We start from the raw sequence: 19,104 nt of genomic DNA, 5'->3' as shown, positions 1-19,104 counted from the left end.
ACACTGGAAAATACAGTGTGTAAATGTGCCACACTCATCATTCACCTCTGCCGAAAATAGAGCTATCTTCCCACCCAACTGTATCAATAACTGGGAGATGGAGGGGTCCAGAAGCAAACGTCAGCAATTCATTACAAGTCTGTGTCGCCTCCGGCAGATGAGAAGGTTTGCTGTTGTTGACAGCTCGTCTCTCAGCAGAGAAACACAGATTATTGTTAAATGTCAGCGTGAAATATCAAATCAGCATGCGAGAGTGCTTCTGCTGGGGTTAGAGGCTTCTGATGCACAAGTTTGCACATGAACTTTCTGAAGACTTTTAATTATCTGGTGAGAACTGACGTTAGCGCTCATTCAGATATATATCAGTAAACTTACTTGTACAGTTTTAGACGTACTTTTCTGGAGTTACAGCACTAAAGGTTTTGCGAGTAAAAAGCAAGAAAATGCTTCTGTTTAACACAAGAATTTCACCGATGATGAGGTGTTATCTGAGAAAGTGTGTTGTTTAAAGAATTTTACCATGTTTGATATGACAATATCCGCTTGAAACAGAAAAGAGTGTCAGGAGTGTCAAAGAAAGGAAAGACAAGGGTTTGCTGTATACCGAATCAGTAGTTAAGTGAGGTAAGCTGAGTACATTTTACAACCACATGGCAGAAAAAAAAAAAAAAAAAACTTAATACCACTCTGCAAAGTAGTGAACAAGCAGTTGACGACTGACTCTCTTTAAACTTCTGGCTATTTTGTGAACATCTAGGTATTTATAAGACAGAGGCAACACACCAAGAAAGGCATCAACAAAGCAAGATATCACAGTTATGTGATTTACTTTTTGCCCATTCAGGTACCAGAACACACACCCAATATTAGTGTTTTGATTGTCCCAGAAAGTTCTGTAACATTTAGAGCTACCTGCATTGAAGAATTTGAATTTTACTGTTGCTTGAAGCAGCCAGTGATCAGCACTGACACATTCAACTCATCTTTACAGATCTGCATTGTAATGTCACATCACTGATGTGCCAGTAAACTGTTTAAATTCTCAAAAATGTTTAGATTGTTTTCACTTGCTGCTAAATAAATTTACTTCTCAACACATTTTGTGTAGCCCTCCCAATTAAGGTTCATATTTGGACTGGTTTTGCTTAATGTTCATTCAACAAAGAGCATGTTGCAGACTTTAACTGAAGTACATCACATGACTCAGGGTATTTGTAATCAGACTGCTGGCTCTTGGCCCATAAGGTATGAGCTTGTGCTAACGCTGCATAGACTGCGAGAAGGCTGCAGAAACTGCATTGACTGCTTTGGTGTGTAATCTGGCTACTGGCATGCCGCCCCCGCACTGCGAATGTGAGAATAGCGTGCTGGGAGCAAAAGCACTCTGGGGCCTGCTTATCAAACGTCTTCCTGTGATCTCAGCTAGCTAGGCCCTTGTGGTTCATCCTGTCAGCGAGGCATTGCAGGAGACACAGTAACTCTTGGCCAGTGCAACAAGAAACTTTAGAAAATGTTTTAAAGCTTTGTCTAACAGTGAAACTAGTATATTATAAGAAATGTTACTCTCGCAGGTCCATAGGAAATCTGAATGGGAAAATTAATACTCTAATTTGTTATATTTTGCATTAACTCTCTTAATGCAAGATAAGGCAAGTATAAATTTAAAAGACATAAAAGTAATCAAATAAAACTACATGGTTCACGTGTGCATTTACTGGAAGTTAATTATCCCACCCCCGCTCTCTGTGTGTGACCTCAAATTTCCTGTGTTGTTTGTTCCTGGCTTCATCCCAAGACAACACTCAGACAGTGTGAATTTGTCCAGTCCTGAATCAGAACAAAAGTTGTTAACAGTCTAAGTATATATGTAAAAAAATGTCATTTTTTAGTATGTATGTACCACAAGGCAGCTCTAAAAGAAACTTTTTACTGTCCAGGACTTAACCTTTTTACATCAGCTGAAACAAGATTTAAGAGATAAGCTAAAAATTTCACCCCAACATGAACTTTGCATGAACACATGACCCTGAGCGGTATGATCTTCCTCTCATGTAAGACTAAATAAGTCCAATGTGTGCCAAATAATTCAAAAAGAATAAACATTTATTGAACTTATCTGTCCAAAATCTTAGTTTGCGTTTGATCTTATCACAAGTTTCATTACTGAAACTTAATCAAATTTACAACAGAGGAAACGTGCACTGTCTGCATGTCGTACATACTAAAAAATTCACAACACAACATTTCTTTTGAACTTGTTTATTTGGTTGAAGTGGAAGTTTGGGAAAAACTGCGGCGCAGCGCACCACGCAGTTAACAATTGCCTTTACAAAACAAAAGTAAACATTAAGTGTAAAGATAGCTGATGGCTGTCAGTCAAACCCATCCACAGCTGCCTTCGCATGTCAGCTATGACTATTTTCCCATGGTTCCTCTGGACTAGAGTATGTCTGTTCGTGTTTTTAGACAAACAGATCAGATTCCTCCTCAAACAGGCTGTTGCCGACCCTTTTGTTAACAACGTAATAATTCAAAACAAATGATTCAGCTCTTTGATGAGAGCACTTTTATAAGTCACTAAGACTCACCCTCACACTGACATCTGTTTGATTTTATCGTCTTGAACTTTATCCTCTGCTCGAAAATTTATTGGCTTTGACCAGAGTAGTGCGTTAAAGTCAGACTAATAGAGGGGAAAAGACAACTGAGAGAGTGGGCAGGACAGTACATCTTAGCCCTCAAAGTCTGTAAAATACAGTACAAGCACTTCTCTCAAACATCTATTTTTAACAATGTGCATGTGCGAACAGGATATGGGGGCATCACAACTAATTTGGAATGCAAACATGAACTGTGTGTATAATAAAATGTTTTAAATTTGAAAGTCTGCATTAACAACAATTAGTAAATGTTATCCTGTTGTGTTGCATTTGTTTAACCTTCTGACAGCAGTGTGAATTGTTTCCACTGGAGCCAATATTATGGCAGAATGCAATGTTTCATTCCAACATGTGTGAATCAAAAACAGCATTAAACCGAAACCTGGCTCCTAATTCTTTATATCATTGCTACCTTCTTATGCTTCTCTGTATTTATTCCTTTGACGAGGGCCAGTGGGGTTGCTTCTGCTCTAGACCCTGGCCGTGGTTGAAGCTGTATGCTAAAGCCATGGTCAGGCCCCAGAGATTTCCAGCCTCTTAGATGCCTATAACTCATCCCTAGTCCTGCTTCTGACGGGAGATTTTCCTCCCTCAATCCCAGGCCTGAAATATCCTTTCAAAGGCCGCAGACTGGAGACAGATATGTAGGTGTTTTAGATAAGGTAGGAATTGCATTAAAGGATTTTTCTGCTTTAAAGCTGTTCCATCTTTTTGCCCTTTCCCATAGATTTAAGAAGTGTAGCTGAGAGAAGATGGGAAGAAGAGTAAGGGATGTACTTTGGGACGGACTAGTCCGTACATTTGTGGTCAGTTCACAGCTCATAAAAGACTAGTGCTAACCTCTGTAAAAACTGAATAATGTAGAGTGGCTAGAAGCAGCGCAGAGCTTTCTTAAAGAATACTAAAGTTATTGACCCAAGTTTGGAGGGAAAGCCTCCCAGCTCATTGATCTCCTTACCAGCATAATTACAGGGCAGCAAGATAAATCTTCATGTGGAAGAAAATAGAAAATTTAGAGTGATGAATTTTCAGAGTGATGAGGATTCTTGCCAAATGCAACCATTAAATTAAAAGCTCTTTCCCAAAACCTCAGAATGGGATAATTTTGTTTTGCAAAGTAGAGTGTGGCCAAAAAGAGACTGCAAAAGTCAACAGAGTCTCACCCAGGCTGTGGTGTGTAAGAGCTAAAAATCAGTTTAAAACAGCAACTCGGCTAAGGCCTTCGTATCTATGTAGGTGAGTACACGGCATTCCCCGCTTCTTCTTTCCATGCTTCTCTGTTTTATGAGCGCTTACACTTCGCTTTGGCATTTACTTTAAATCTTTATAATTATGTGGCCTCCCTTTTTTCCCCAGCCGACTGTGTTTACATTTGCCAGCTTAGCATGCACACAGTCCAGTCCACACACGCAGCTCTTCCACGGTCCACATGTCGTTCTGCAGCAGTGTTTGTTGGACTGGGCTACAGAGAGATTAGTCGCCTCGTTCCCTCTGGTGCCTCAGTATAATCTTCCTCACCCAAAGGGCTTGTCTGCTCATTTTCCAATAGGACCAAAATAATCACTATTATTTTGTAATGAGCTGCTACTTTTCCTTTGCAAAGTCTGGTGAAATGTAATTAAATATGTGTGAACATATCAATTTCTAGCATACAATAGTTTATATTACATTGTCAATGAACTGAAACATTAGTAACTTCAGTAAATAATTCAAGATTTTTAAATGAATGAATGACTAATCACATGGCAAACAAAGAACTCTTTAATATTATAAAATTAATATTGTGGGTTAATATTTATATTTTTGAACTCATGATGCGTGAACAATATAGAGCATCATATATAAAGCATGAGCTGATTTGACACTCTCTAAATAAAACCACATTGGATTAAACTGAAATATAGTAGACAGTGTGGAATACAGGGATTTCCCATCTGGCACACTACATATCTGTTTGTCCCAAAGTCTGAAGTAACGTAAAAGAATATTTTAAAACAGAAACTTTGTTGCCACTCTTTTCTTTGTTTCTTTTCTTCAAGAAAAAGAAAATCTACATGTAGAACATGTGCACCCAGAAAAGACAAATCCTCTCCATCTATTTTAAGAAGAAAGGAAATATTTTACCTACCATACTGTAAATTTGCCAGTGCTTCCGATACAAAAACATCCACACATAAATCAAAGTATCCCAAATGCTGCTGAACCAAGCCCGGATATTTGCTGAAATAATATATCACATATCTCATATTGAGAAAATTACAGAGAAGCACTCTCACTCTAGGGACGGGCCCTAGACTAGACAGGGACTCGGACCCACATGGTCAAAACCCACACATCAGTGGATCCATAACGGCACGAGAGACCAAAATACGAAAGAGAGTAGGGGAGTAGCGAAACGTGCTTGTGGCTCAGACTGAAATCAAGGAAGAGAAGGCTAAAATTTGTACACAGCATAGCTATGAATTAACTCATGAATGTTTTAAATTACGAGAAAAAGAAATGCAGCTACTGCTATTATCCCTTTTCTTCATTTGAATCTGCAGGCTAGAGCAACAGGTTTGAGGGATCTCTAAGGTAAGACTGATTTCATTTCAATTCATCGTGTTGTTTAAGTGCAAGTCCAGCACAGTTCATTGGCTCATTTGTTGTTTGATGGTGTACATTTTACTTATTGAGCAGTGGAGTTTTGTACAGCCTAGGCAGAGATTAAGACAAATTCTGATAAGGACTGGAAGTTGACTCTCAGCATTAAGGAGGATTAATGTTTAGCTCTGTGTGGCAGGGGCCTTCTCAGTGGCTGTGTTTACGCAGTGTTGCAGACCCCGCATTAATCCAAAATTAGTATAAAAGATCAGCTGTGGCCACTGAGGCGAACCTTCACAGGGCTTAGGCCAGTAATCAAGTCTCACTTTGGGACAATGAGCGCCTGGAAGGTCAATGAGAGGCCTGGATTGAAGGGACGAGGGGATTGAGGTGGGGGGTGGGCAAGGGCTGGGGGCTTTTGGTGACCACATGGTTTAATTTAGGTGAGATCTACACTCACACACACAGACACACAGTATTCCTTCACAGTATATTGCCTTCATCCCTTTACGTTGGCTGTTTTGGAGCATAATTTGTTTTTGTTACATCCGCAGAAGCCATTAATGTTTATAATTTAACACTTAAAAGATATTTCCTCCTGTTTCTAGTAGCAATCCTGAAATCTTATACATGTATTTGATGTCATTAGTTTACATTTCAGCGCAGTACGTATTAGCTCTGTCACATAATTATAATGTGTGCTAAGGGATTATCACAAAAAATAGTATGAGACTGTCTAGCTGCTTGTAGCATATAACAACATCTTTGGTTCCAACACAAACCAGCGCTGAGCAGGGCTGGGAGGAGAATTGCAGGAGATGTCTCAACTTCGACAGTCTTTTACAGGAAAGTAAAACTGAGTCAAATTGAAAACAAGCAGCATAAAAATCAGCAGTAAATTTTCCACTGCAAAGCTAGTGCTGGCCAACACAGGAGGCAGTGCTGAATTCAGCTAGGAAAATAAAATAAAGGAAATGTAGCTCAGTATAAACCACAACTCTGAGATGATGAATACTCACAAAACTGTTGATATCTGCATTATTTTGTATTTTTAACCACTCACACTGAGAGCTGCCACTTTCAAATATGTTTCCAAAAGGAGACAATTTTATTGACATTTTAAATAAGGCTCACCATACATGTAACGTTAAAATGTGGGCAAGTGAGCGTCTCTCTTGCAGCAAAAGGGGTCAGAGGAACTTACCCTTGTAAATACTTTCCAAACTACCTCAATAAAGTTCTTAAATTATTTATTTATAGGGATTTCATAGTGCCTGGGTAAATTACAGTGCCCTTGAAAAAGGCAACTGAAAATCATCTCCTCAATCAGCTTCTTGGCGTGTGCCACTCTTGAACTTTTCCACAGTAGTCCCGCCATGTCTGTCCGTTGTACACACATGTTAACAACAAACTACAAATGAAAGGGTAAAAGCACAAAAAACAACAGCAACACAGCCAAATGATAATTTAGGGCATTTGCACCACATTGTGGTGGAAGAAGTTCTCTTCAAGTGCCAGCAGGGTACCAGTGCAACCCCCCACCCCCGCCACCCACTGCTCCAGCTAAGATTAGACAAATTAAACACTATTATTCACGTCACTCCTGCAGCTGGCCTTTTAAGTGGTTCTACGTTAACTATCATAATGGTTTGCTTAGAAAGCCACAGTCTTCTCAGTCTTCTCCTTAATTTACAATATAAAAAAGCTGTGTTGGCCAAGTCGTAGTGGGATTTTTCTTCTCTTCTGCCTCATCTCACAGAGAAAAGAAAATTGCTTTTCTCCGCACTGTAGTTTCTACTACTGCATCTAAATGTCTATAGTAAAACACATTATATCCATATATGCACAAATAAAGCTTTGTATAAAAAGTAAATTATTACAATTTATTTTTTATTTTGTTATTTACATTTTAGATTTTTTATACTAATTTTAAACAGCACATAATGTGTTTCTAAATTGGATCATTAAAAGTCATACATCTTCAGACTATTTTATCATTTATGAGCAGACATTCCTGAACTTCAGTCTTTCCAGACTGAAGAGTGTAGTAGATCTACCGGCTCTCAGATCTGTCCATACGATTTTAATGTAGTCTCCTGTTGGGAAAATGCCCTTTTATTTTCCCTATTGCGTCCCCACAACTTGATAATGGATGTGGTATTGGACAGGGGCCCATGGACTGAGGAAGGTCGGTGATGGATAACCTAGTTTCAGACCCGTCATCACCATACAGCATGTGCCTTGTATCTGTAGTAAAGTACCCCCCACCCACCCGCACACACTGAGCATGCTCAAGATACAGAATCAGGGAAGAGAAAGTAAGTGACATCACATTAACTGCATCTCATTTATCATCAAATTATTAAAAACATAGAATTAGTCTTTATGGAAAGGGTATCAAAATCCATGACCAAAAAGGAATGAGTCATGAAAAGTCAACACTCATAAAGAGGGCTGGTAAATGCTGTGGAAACATAACCTCACCCCTGTAACACAACTTAAAAACAGCACATTTGTGTAACATGTGCAAGTTGTTTTTAATGGACACGGCAAACAATCTTTATTCACATTTAATGCTCCAGATTTGTATCAAAATGGCAGTATGAAGTAATTTGCATTTTATTCAGCAGATCATAGCAATTGACTAATATGTAGTGTTATGATCAGTTACCAGTACGTCTTTCCAGCTAATGAATGCATCATCTGACATGTGTGACCTCTTTATAGCTTCCAGCAGGTCAAGAAAAATTAATATTAAAAGACAGGGTGTAACTACAAACTGGATATTTATTAAAATGATCAAAGCAAAAGTCACTGCTAACCATAAGTGACTGTCATATGCTGGCAAACAATATTTTAGACACATTTTTATGATGAATAATAATAATTATATGCAAAGCCAATAAGGAAATTATTTATTATTAATTAAAGGAAAAATGCAACAAAGCAAAAAGGAGTAATGAAATTCAAATAAGATATGACTGACAAGAGTGTGTGACTAACATCCAGTAAACCTTGCATCAATGAAGAGATGAAAAACAGTGACAGGCAGAAAAAAAATCAGATCCTTATGGAGCTTTACAGAACGGCTGGTTATATTTTCAGCATGTTTTACGTGGTTTGAGATGCTCTTTTAAATCTGTCATCCTATTGCCTCTAACCAAATCAGAGCAAAAAGAAATTCAATGGAATGCACATTTGCGCTCCTTTGATGCCCTCATTACATGAGCAATACAATAATACAAAGAAACGTGTAATGTGATCATGTTGTTATGACTCGAGCATTTGTGTTCTCACCAAAAACAGTTTTTGGGAAACATATCCAGTGTTTAAGCCTGTTTCAGCGACACAACCGGAACCTTAACTGCAGAATGCAAAGGAGCAAAGAAACCATCCGACTCCCTCACTTCTGCTCCCATCATATCATATCTTATATAAGTCTTGAATATCAACGTCAAAACCAGCAAAAAGGAGCTGCACATAACTTTTTCTCCTAGGATAAAAAAAAAGAATCCTTCTGAACGTTGAGATTCTATGTCCATAAAAATACTGATGGAATAGCTCGTGCCTAAAGTGAAACCTGATCACTTTTTCTACAAGCTGCTTACTTGAGCTTCAGCTCACTAAAGCACCCTTTAGTTTGACTTTCAGATTTAATGGTGGATTATTACTCCAAAGCAAGCATCATTTGCAAAGAAGTAATGATTATTTGACTTGATGGAATAAATAGCACTTTGCATTTCAGTGCAGATTCCCAGCCCACTTACAAATATATTAAAGAACAGAAATGCTCCTGTTTTAAAACTTCAGCATTTTTCTTTTCAAAAAACACAGAGGAGTTGTGGTTTGCATTAATCATTTCTAAATGATAAATCAATCTTGAACTGTCTTTTTTGTTGGTGGGAGATGCAGCGCCGCAGGAGGTAATTAGTCCAAGGTTTGAAGTTGTGACGCACAATTTGAAAACAGCTGTACCGCTCACCCTATAGCAAGAGTGTTATAGCGTTTCGAGGAGCTGCAGGCAGTGGTTTCTCATCCTCGGTGTGATGACTTGCTCCTGACACATCTTACTGTGCAGCACAAAGAGTCAGTATACATTAGAGGAAAAGAAAAAAGTAAAAGATTCTCTCCACGTGTTCACATGTTTTGCATTTCTTGCTGGGAGAGGATGACATTTCATTTTCCTACACAAGTCATCTCCAAAGGGCTAATTCAAATTGCACTCCAAGCTGTTCCTAATCCTCTTTCAATTTTTGTCTCCATGATCTGAATACCAAAACATTTGCTGTTTGTCTTTTAATAGCAAAAGATGGTGAAGTTTGGCACACCTGTTGCAAATGTTAGAAAATAAAACTGTTAAATGTATCTCAGCATCTCATTAACTGCAGATTTACTCCATCATTGATAGGTTAGGAACTTTAACAGTTCATATGTGTCAGAACTGTCTTTGTATGTGACCCAGTGACTGGTATCGCAAGCATAGTAATAAGTGTTAGGCCTACAATGCCCAAATTTAATATTCTCAGTGGGTGGTGCATAACAAAAACCTGACCTAGATAAGGCAGCATAACATAGCGCTGATCTATTATCCCATAGGAATTGATATAGTAAAGATGTTAGCAATTATGAGCCTATTCACACATCTAGCAAATACTGAGTAACATTGCTACTTCTAATGCTATTTACTACTGCTATTGAATGCTATTGATAGCTTTGCCTATACAGTAAGTAGCATTCTTGCTAAGCTTACAGTGATTTAAATAAGTACCGACTGTAAAAATAAATAAATAACTAAATTAACTTTGTGTTCATATTCAGAGTGAAGGGACTGTGAGAATAAGGCATTCATCATTGTAAAGTACTGATTTGTTTAGTCTAATGTCAGAGTTTCCTTTATGACTTTTAAGTGAAAAAAAAAATAGCTGAAAGAACAGCTTTTATGTTTTAGCATAAGATCTAAAAAAACAACATAATAAATAAAGATCCTACTGCATTATGTACTTTATTGTAAAGGCAAATGTAGAAGCAACAAGCTGACAAATGTCTAAAAGCTTCAAAGGATACTACTTGCCCTAATGCAAGTTTGAAACATACAAGTTCAAAAAGACACAACTGAGCAGAGTTCATTATCTTACCATTTACTTGTCTGCTGGACACATGCTGTCAGTCTCTATTCCCCAAGCTTGGTATGCATCTTTTCTATAAAAAAAAAGAACAGAAAAAGAAAAACCTTCAAACGCAATAACGCTAACACACATTTTCTTATACGTAAGAGTGTCACTTTGTGTCACTGTAATACATTCAAAGAAAATATATTTGTTTTCAGATTGATTATAAATGGCTCATATCACAATATTTATGCCACAAGGCAGCTGCTAGAATATCTGCAGTTTTGCTTTCTCCACTTCTATTTTTAAGTGCTGTGGTCATGCATGATCCATTGTGGGCTCAGCAAGGCACCCATCATGCCAAAGCTCAGGCTGAGCTACAGTATCAAACAACTGGTGCTGACTGTTGCCATGAGATTTTCTCCACACTGAACACACTTCACTTGCACAGCGCGCCGCTAACAGCCCTCGCCAAGTAATCCTCACACACTTATGTGCAATGTGTGACACAAGTTTTTTCATCCACTCGTCAGATCAGCTAGTGGACATCCACTCTTGACGTTGTCCTCTATTGTATTATTAAAATATAAAATTAGTTTTTTTACCCGGTGAAGTATTCCTTTGTAATTGCCAGTACCAAAAAAAATTCACCTCTATCTTTTAAGTCTTCATTTTAGTGTTTAATGTTTTAGCGAGCATGCAACTTATGAGGATGGTGGTGATATTCTTTTCAGCAAATGCCTTTTTTGCAACTCGGTAAAGGTTGTGCTGATACACAACAGCAGCTGGGAAGTGACTTTGGTGTCTACATAAGTCAACATTAGCATTTGGCATGTAATTCTAGGTCATATTGGCAGGCCGCAAAAGTGAAAATAAGAAGGAAAATATTGTACATTTCTGAAGTTTTTAAGTTGTCTCTAAGGAAAATGCTCACATGTGCAGTGCGTAAATAAATAACACAGAAATATCAGACTTTCCAACCTCTACCATGTAACATAACACTAGAAATAATAGCAGAGATAAACTGAGAGTTCTGGCTACCCTTGCAGTGCATCAAGCTATGAGAGAAGTTTCTCTTTACCAGCCCTGTACGCCATGTCCTTATACCACATTTCTGTCCATTAACACATCCACTGTGTGTGCATTCAATTTAGAAACTTAATAGGAGGCAGATGAGTCTTGTAGCCGCTCCCTTCGCAGCCGGCGACCCTGTAGGAGGGGAAATTTGTCTGACTAAAATCACCCCAACGGGGGAGAGATCTTAGGTCAGAAGCCTTAAGTTGAGGAAAGCTCACACTCCTATGAGTTTGTGATGAAAACCGTGTGATCCGTCATTGCCGGCACGTTTGTCTGTTAGGGACTGTAAGCATGCTGGGAGCTCCCACATGCCTCAACTTGATCACAGTTAAGCTGAGCAACATGGGGTACCAAAGCTATCACTCATTATGAAAATGGACGGAACCTGAGATAAGCGTCCACATTAAATGATTAGCAGAAATCCTTATAGTAGGGACCAGTTTAAGAAGTAAATATTATCCCCATAAAATATCCCTTTAATCTCAATTGATATAATATTTTATCCAAATACACTAAAAAAAAGACCAGGTGTGTTATATATTCTTCATGTCACTTTACTTTTGCAATATGGCTGAAAGTAATGCCTTACAGTGCCTTTTGTATGTAGATTTATATATATTTCAGTGGTTCTATGCCACAGTATGAAATGTAAGGTATTAGATAATTTCATTCGAGTGTATAAAATAGAGCTTCAAGATATTATTTCAAAAGGTTAAATATGATCATGATAAAATGTTTGAATTTCAGTACAGCCTGGCCAATACTACATGCCGATTGCAATATAGATACTGATATTTTCCATATTTCAATTTAAAAGCATGAAAAATATTTTTGGTATGTAAAAGTGATTCTTAAAAAAAAATCAGAATGCTGAACAATATTTGTACAAAGCAAAATATCTTAGAATTTAAAAAAAAATAATTTCCTTATCGCAGCTTTCCAGTACAGTAATTTCTTTAAAGTGAGATCTAGGGAAATGCTAACAACAGGCTAACAAAAAGTATTTCCTTTAAATTATAAAATCGCATTCTATCAACAAAATGGATATTTTATAGTCTAACATATCATGTCTAATGGGCCATTCGGGTCCATATATACCTTGTTACTAATGTATCTACCAATAACTAAATACACTACACATCACAGCGGTCAATTCCATGATAAAATTACTGCCCTGACCATATGTGAGGACATTTAATAAATGTATGCAGCATATTACTTCAAAAGGTAAGTCTTGATGCATTTGTCTGCACCACTACAGGCCAGGAGTTAATAAGCTAATAAGTCGAGGTTCTTTACAAAGTGGAAAATCCCAGTAAAAGCCTTCCTAATAAAACCTTTAAGGGCTGCATTTAAGTAATGATCCATGATTGCTTTCCTCTGAATCCTCTTCCAAACAAAAGCAATTCCTAAACAGCGGTACCATCTTGTCTCACACCAGTGCTAACATGACCTCCCACTTGCCATGCTAGTACAAAGGTAGCAACATCCCTCCGTTCTGGAGCCAGCACAAGTCTGGCTCTGATTAGCATCGGAGCTACTGCCTCTCCCTGAGAAAAATGCCGCTGGTTTAGAATAAATGTTATTGTTTGTCACAGGAAACCAATCTGATTACTGTTTCTTCTCTCATGTGCGCACTTAACGCCACACACCGGGCTGTATTTACGCATGTGGTTTTCATTCTGCTGCCCGAGCACAGGGGAAACGGACACCTCACATTTTCATCTTTATTAAGTCACACTTCGGGGAAGGTTAAAATGGGGGTTGTTTACACAAAGTATTTGACAGTCTTTGGAAGACAATCTGTCTGTTCACATCAAACAATAGATTGAGTTTCTCAGCAGCAGCAGCTTTTCAGAAGTGGGTAGGGGAGAGGGAGAAGGAAGACTCCTCTGATAGTTGTGACGTCTGTGTTTGCTCAACTTGACAGCGAAAGTGAGGAGCTGTTAAAGTGCGGTGTGAAGCTATTTTTGGTTCAGCAAGATTTGGCCTTTTTGACGGTATTGTTTCACATAGGCTACGTGTATTGTTGCAGGATTATTTGCAAGCGTGTGGGTGTGAATGTGTCTATAAATCAAATGCTATAGAAGGCTAATTGAAACTAACGTACACCTCTTTCACAGTGGACCTTGTACCCCTTTTGAGTCTTTCTCCCATTCTCGCTTTTCGCCTTGAGATTAAAGACACACACACCCAAAGCAGCAAAAAGAAAGAAAAAAAAAGAGTCCCTGTAAAAAAAACAGAATAAAAGGCTTAAAAGGCATCTGGGAGGAAAGCTGAGAAACCGAGAGACCCGTCAGCAGGGTCTGCCAAGGCTTAGAAGTAAGACTGTTTGTTTTGCTTCGCATGTCGACACGGCCACTCTTTTTCTCCCAGTGTGGTTCTGTCCCGCAGTGATTCGCCATCAGACCGTTTCTCATAAACTTTACCTCCACGGGACACTTCTACATCACACCCAGCAAACCAATGGCACCCACCTCCTTGGAAAAAAAAGGGCAATATGTAAATGTTGTGAAAGGAGCCAATTAGGAAATTTATCTTGTTTGGAAGCCTCGTAATAGTTTAATTCCAAAAACATGTTTTCTGCTTTGCTGGTAATGTGTCACATGTGAGGCTGTGGCTTTTTCGAGAGCGGGGGTGGGCGAGCAATGAACGGAGGAGGGGTGATTTGAACGTGCTTGGTGGCAAACATTTGTTTATGTTTTCCCCCTGGTGCATCATTTCAAAGGGCAGCGTGCATGTCCCATCGTGGGTTTCACATCTCTCACCGATTGGAAACACATTGCAGCGCACTCTGCATGGTGAAAATGTCAAACCAACAGTCATGTCATGTATAAGACAGGGAGAGAATTATATGATGCTCTTTAAAAAAAAAAAAGAAAGAATATCTTATGCATTTAATAAAGGAGACATCAACTCATTTGGTTTCACTTAAATCCAGAAGCCCCACTGATGTGCAGAAGTAGACTATTTGATGGACCCCCCACTCCTGCTGAGAAAGAATAAAGTGCTGTGTGTGTGGCTGTTTCAAAGATAGTTTAAAAAATAATTAGCTTTCAAAAAGTGTCAGAGGATTTTTTTTTTTATTTTTCTGCTTCTATCTTTTGCTCTTAGAGGCGTGGAGGAAAAAAATAACCAAAAATAAATGGCAGATGTTTATACGAGTGGATAAAAGATACTGTAAAACGTGTGTTTTCTGTGCCTATTTATTTCCACTTCCCCTGTGCTCAGCCTGAGAACTTGGTTAACGAGGTTGTGCCATTAATTGTTCCCATCACATAGTTGAGGTGTACTGCCAGAGTAAAGGCAAGAAACGTCCTTGAATGGGCCATGAAACCTAAAACCTGAAAAAAAAACTTTATTTCTTTTTTAATTTTCTCATATGTATCCCCTCCAACCAATTTTCTATTCCATGTATGGAAATCTCCCCACTTGATTGAATTGTAAAACTGTGACTCAAGCTTTTGACATTTCATTTGTTAATGTGTTTCTCCCTCCTCTAAATGTAATACTGTCACTTTGAACATATTTCAAATTAAATTAGGATTTCTGCAGATGTCATATTCACAGGGAATGACATTTATCCAAGTCCTAAAAATGGTCATGGACAAGAATTTCATTAAACACTAGAAAAGTAATTTGCAACTGGGAAGATAGAAACATACAAGTCTACTTAGTAGACTTTTTTTTTTACTCCCATCATGGAGGTATTAAGGCTCTGAAATTTTGAAAGAATGACAATAATGTGAAACTTTCTCGTTTTTCCCAGTTAACGCTCATTTGAAATCACAAATACCAGTTTCAAAGCATTTGCCAAATGTAATCATTGTATTTGTGTCCAATGTGTTTATGACATTGTAGCTGAGGAAATGAAAAAGCATGCATAGAATGTCTATATTTCTTGAAGACACTGACTTATGTGCCTGTAAGAAGATAAGACAGATAAGACTAATAAAAGGCCTACATAGACCTTTGCATTTACCTAAATTCAGTTTTTTTACTGAAAGTTCTTCCTGAAAGCGTCCTGATTTAAGTAAGCGCACACACACGAACATGGAACTGACCAGGTGTGACTCACCAGTAGCTAACATCAGCCAGGCAGCGGGCAGCACAGGGTGAACACAGTGCTGGGCTGAGTAAGGCCTTATCGCTGCTTTAATTTTTCTCCCCAAGGTGAGCTGGGAAGAGATCAGTGGCACTAAACCCCAGGAATTACCCTAGATATTGGCCCCCTGTGCTCTGCAAATGAAATCCTGCCGTCGGTTTGAAGAACATGGTGGTTAACACTCTGAAAATCATTTTTTGTGCAGACCACAGCTGGCGCGAAGAGGCAAGAGAAAGCAGGGGAGAAAGGAGCAGGAAGGAGGGAGGAGAGAGGAGGGGGAAGGGCAGTTTGAAAAACGACAGAACTCATAAAAGAGAAGTCTGAGGGAGAAGGTTTTCCTCTTGGCGTCTCAATTCTTTAGAATATCTGCTTACAGAAAATCTGTTTTTATGTGCAACAAGTGTTCGTATCATAGACAGAATTATAGTATGGTGAGACTGTGTGGAAATAGAGACATATGAATATGTGACAGTGGTAACAGAGAGTGGTAGTCTGTAGTTGTAGTCTCCAAACTAGTGGTGAAACCAGAACCAAGGTCCAGCTGTCTGAAGTTCTAAGCAGGGGTCTTGGAGCCATGTCGAATGGGTGGATGGTGTGCTCAAAACCAGTCACTGTGAACGTACGCCTCAAAGTCATGAAACTGACCAGCTGGCCGGCCTGTGTTTGCCTTCTATACTATAAACACTTCGGGTAACATTTTTTAATATAACATTTTAGAGAAACATTTTTCTGGGGGATTTTTTTATTTTATAGATTTGAAACAAAATTCTGACATTCTTCCACAAATAGTGTCATAGTTTTGGCAGGATGAGAGTTTAACTGCAAAACGACTGCAATTTATATAGGAATAACAGGAATAGAAACCAAGTGGCAACCAGTTGAAGTAAGTCCACTATTCCAAAAAGAAGTACTGAGACACGTTATGCACACTGACTTCAGTTGATTGCAGTAAGCTGACAATCTAGGTTTGTCAAATTATATAGTATTATACTGTGATTATTTGCTTAACTAAATGTGTCTGAGAGTGATTTCAGTTAGTACAAATCAGACTGCAACAGTTTGGAGACAGGTTGCCTCAAACCAGGGCACCTGTGCAAGTGCCTTATGATTGAAAATGGTTCCACAATTGGTAAAGCAAAAGCAAAAAATGCCACTGATGTTACTAGTCACGAGGATCCCATGTTTAGTGTCATGTGACTGAACTATTAGTGTAGCAAACTGCACTGACAACTTTCATGATATTTGTCACTCTGAAGGAACCCAAGAAAAAACAAAGCTACAAAGCTGAGTCTGGAGCACTTTTTTTTTACAATTGTAATACAGGATATTTTGCTCAGCATGCTCTTCATGTGCCTTTCTTGTTTTTGTTTGTTATGTTTGGTTTTGTTATTTTGTTTTTGCCAGATAAATATGAAAACTAAATGCATATTTTAACCATATTTAAAGAACAGGAAGCCACAACTTATGCAACAGTTTTATCGGTTCAAACTATCAAGCATCTTGGACTTGTGGCCACACCCAACTACAGATGTCACAACCAGTCTTTTGATTTCAGCAGCTGATGGAAAACACTTGCTGTGACATCACTGCTTCTCCAGTACAGCAGCAGTTTTTGTTTTTGTTTATTTTACAGAAGAAAAAAAATCACAGCAATTCATGAAGAAACTTGTTTGTTGAGGAAAAATGGCTTTTGAAATATGAAAGGTACAAATAATGCTTACTTGACAATAAATTGGGTTTATCGTTACATTTTTTATTTGTTGGTTTGTTTGCTTGTTTGTGTGAGCTACATGGAATGGCAGCTAAAGACCTGGAAAATCAATCAACAACTCCTCCCTCACCAAACTGACACTACACCGAGAAGAAACTGTATATGCTGTTATATTTCAACACTCACTTGAGTTGGTCTCAGTTTCTGTCCCTCACAGATATACACAAATACACACCCATTCACACAGCATGTACATACACACATATCATCACCCATATACTTTGCTCAGACCCCCTCACTACCCCCCACACATAGATATTATTTATAGTCCCTGATAAGGGTGTAAAACCAGCCCTTCTCTCTTTAGAATAACCCGCCCCATATTCTCCCAAAAATAGCAGGTGTCCAACCAGTTAGCCATGGTGGGGGGATTCAGAGGTTCGAAATAAAGTAAGGGATGTTTACTCATCGCCAGAATGAAAATGGCGCTAATCTCCAATCAAGTCCAAAAGGCAGATAGTTAGCAAGGAGAACCTAAAATAGCGCAGAGGGTAACACATTCCTACTATGACTGAGCTTAACTTTGATCTTACAATACACTGGTCCTTGTGCACTGAAAATGATTAGCACTTCTGTATAGTGATTTAGGACATACTGTATATAGCTGAACTTAAAAGACATAAAGAGGCCAGAGCATTAGTGGATGCTCCGTGTTTCCGTGGGATGGAAAATGTGGAGCAGTGGGGGTGATGGAAAACTGACGGAAAGCTTCATTTGGAAATAAAGTTACAACAGACACAACTGACTGATGACCTTGGAGATGGTCAGGATTTACTGAGAAGGTTGAGTTCATATATCAGGACCAAAATATTGAACTTGAAAAAAAAATGTAATTGTCACCATTGTTTCCAGAATTTAACATTTCACGGTTGTTTAAAGGACCTCTCATTTCACCATGCGGTAAACAGAATACATTGTGGTGTTAAAAGCAAAGTATTTAATCAAAACTGAATGAAAAATAGCACAAAAGAAGAAAACAAACAAAAAGGGATGTTAGAGTTCTAGAGAGCAAATCACCCGAATATATTTAAACTGTAGAAAGAAAATTTGTGTGCAATGCTGCAGGTGTCAAGTATTAAACTATAAGAACTATTAGGTTTCCAGAAATTCAGGTTTTTAAAGACATGTAACTACAGTGTGCGCTGTACCATGTTACGAGGGTGAGTTTAATTTTCCTTTAGGTTCCAGTGTTAAAGTTTGCATTGGCCCTCTTTCTGGGTTACGGACAACATCACTCTCTGTAGATGTAATATTACCTCTTACAATTTAACATTCCTGTTCAGCTATTCTGAATGAGCAGTTTTCTGTTCCTGTTCACCATACTCGCCAGTGTTTAAGGAATATGATATTTATACACATGGAACAATAGTAGTAACTAGAGAGCAATTCAAATCCATCTATCCACCCATCCATGTGTTTTCTTAATCTAGTATATAGATAAATTTAGAATTAAATACATCCTCAAATGTGGGTAGAGAAATATCCTTCATTTGATTCTGTGACCTGTGCTGAGTGTCATACCTTCCGATATCGTCTTGTATTTCATGTCTGACTCTTCGATGTTTGGCTTCAGATATGGAGCAAAGATCTATTTTAAAAGCATCATGTCTTGTTTGAGTAGTCACCACTCAAGAGTCGGATATTCTTAACATTATCCTAATTTGTGCAACATAATCTGCATCGCACGTATTTATGAGACTTGTTTTGATGACACAGAAGAAGGAGAAAATTCAACATGTAAGCTTCAAGGATTAAGTAACATGGATCTGTATCCTGAGATTAAGAACTGTCACAGTAGAT

The sequence above is a fragment of the Aulonocara sp. 'chitande type north' Nkhata Bay genome, linkage group LG2 (genome assembly GCF_057382095.1).
Source record: "Aulonocara sp. 'chitande type north' Nkhata Bay isolate Kocher_YH1m ecotype deep benthic linkage group LG2, A_spYH_male_GT1.1, whole genome shotgun sequence".
Classification (NCBI taxonomy): domain Eukaryota; kingdom Metazoa; phylum Chordata; class Actinopteri; order Cichliformes; family Cichlidae; genus Aulonocara; species Aulonocara sp. 'chitande type north' Nkhata Bay.
Note: the sequence above shows the minus strand (reverse complement) of the source record.